Raw genomic sequence first — 2,460 nt, 5'->3', positions numbered from 1 at the left:
CCCGCACATCATCATGCGAATTACATTGTAATAAATCTAACACCCATACAGTTCTGGTGTTGATCATGCTTTGCCCGTGGAAGAGGTTTAGTCAGCGGGTCTGCTACATTCAGATCCATGTGCACTTTGCATATATTTACATCCTCCCCTTCGACGTAGTCGCGGATGAGGTTGAAACGTCGTTTGATGTGTCTGGACTTCTTGTGAAACCATGGTTCCTTTGCTAGGGCAATGGCACCCGTGTGGTCACAGAACAAGGTTATAGGATTCAGTGCGCTTGGCACCACTCCAAGATCCGTCATGAACTGCTTCATCCAGACACCCTCCTTAGCCGCCTCCGAGGCAGCCATGTACTCCGCTTCACATGTAGAATCTGCTACGACGCTCTACTTGGAACTGCACCAGCTTACCGCACCCCCATTAAGAATAAATGCGTATCCGGTTTGCGACTTAGAGTCGTCTGGATCTGTGTCAAAGCTTGCATCGACGTAACCTTTTACGGCGAGCTCTTTGTCACCTCCATACACGAGAAACATCTCCTTAGTCCTTTTCAGGTACTTCAGGATATTCTTGACCGTCGTCCAGTGATCCACTCCTGGATTACTCTGGAACCTACCTGCCATACTTATGGCCAGGCTAACGTCCGGTCTAGTGCACAGCATTGCATACATGATAGAACCTATGGCTGAAGCATAGGGGATGGTGCTCATATGCTCTCTATCCTCATCAGTTGCTGGTCACTGAGTCTTACTCAATCTCGTACCTTGTAAAACTGGCAAGAACCCTTTCTTGGACTGTTCCATTTTGAACTTCTTAAAAACTTTATCAAGGTATGTGCTTTGTGAAAGTCCTATCAGGCGTTTTGATCTATCCCTGTAGATCTTAATGCCTAGAATGTAAGCAGCTTCTCCTAGGTCCTTCATAGAGAAACTTTTATTCAAGTAATCCTTTATGCTCTCTAAAAACTCTACGTTGTTTCCAATCAGCAATATGCCATCCACATATAATATTAGAAACACCACAGAGCTCCCACTCACTTTCTTGTAAATACAAGATTCTCCAACCACTTGTATAAACCCAAATGCTTTGATCACCTCATCAAAGCGTTTGTTCCAACTCCGAGATGCTTGCACCAGTCCATAAATGGATCGCTGGAGCTTGCACACCTTGTTAGCATTCTTAGGATCGACAAAACCTTCGGGTTGCATCATATACATCTCTTCCTTAAGGAAACCGTTAAGGAACGCTGTTTTGACATCCATCTGCCAGATTTCATAATCGAAAAATGCAGCTATTTCTAACATGATTCTGACGGACTTAAGCATCGCTACAGGTGAGAATGTCTCATCGTAGTCAACTACTTGAACTTTTGAAAAACCCTTTGCCACAAGTCGAGCTTGATAAACGGTCACATTGCCGTCAGCGTCCGTCTTCCTCTTAAAGATCCATTTGTTCTTAATAGCCTTGCGGCCCTCAGGTAGTACTTCCAAATTCCACACTTTGTTCTCATACATGGATCCTATCTCGGACTTCATGGCTTCTAGCCATTTATTGGAATCTGGGCCCATCATTGCTTCTTCATAATTTGCAGGTTCATTGTTGTCTAACAACATGATTGACAAGATGGGATTACCGTACCACTCTGGAGCAGCACGTGGTCTCGTCGACCTGCGTGGTTCGACAGAAACTTGAACCAGATTTCATGATCATCATCATTAACTTCCTCCTCAGCCGGCGTTGCAACGACAGATGTTTCCCCTTGCCCTACGCCACCATCTAGAGGGATGAGAGGTTCAACAACCTCATCAAGTTCTATCTTCCTCCCACTCATTTCTCTTGAGAGAAACTCCTTCTCGAGAAAAGCTCCGTTTTTAGCAACAAACACTTTGCCCTCGGATTTTAGATAGAAGGTGTACCCAACTGTCTCTTTTGGGTAACCTATGAAGATGCACTTTTTGGCTTTGGGTTCCAGCTTTTCAGGCTGAAGCTTTTTGACATAAGCATCACATCCCCAAACTTTACGAAACGACAACTTTGGCCTTTTGCCATACCACAGTTCGTATGGTGTCGTCCCAACGGATTTTGATGGTGCCCTATTTAAAGTGAATGCAGCTGTTTCTAATGCATAACCCCAAAACGATAATGGCAAATCGGTAAGAGACATCATAGATCGCACCATCTCTAATAAAGTACGATTACGATGTTCGGACACACCATTATGCTGTGGTGTTCCAGGCGGTGTCAATTGTGAAACAATTCCACATTGTCTTAAGTGAGCACCAAACTCGGAACTCAGATATTCACCCCCACAATCAGACCGTAGGAACTTGATCTTCTTGTTACGATGATTTTCAACTTCACTCTGAAATTGTTTGAACTTTTCAAATGTTTTAGACTTGTGCTTCATTAAGTAGACATAACCATATCTACTCAAATCGTCAGTGAAGGTGAGAAAATAAC

The sequence above is a fragment of the Hordeum vulgare genome, chromosome 2H (genome assembly GCF_904849725.1).
Source record: "Hordeum vulgare subsp. vulgare chromosome 2H, MorexV3_pseudomolecules_assembly, whole genome shotgun sequence".
NCBI classification, from domain to species: domain Eukaryota; kingdom Viridiplantae; phylum Streptophyta; class Magnoliopsida; order Poales; family Poaceae; genus Hordeum; species Hordeum vulgare.
Note: the sequence above shows the minus strand (reverse complement) of the source record.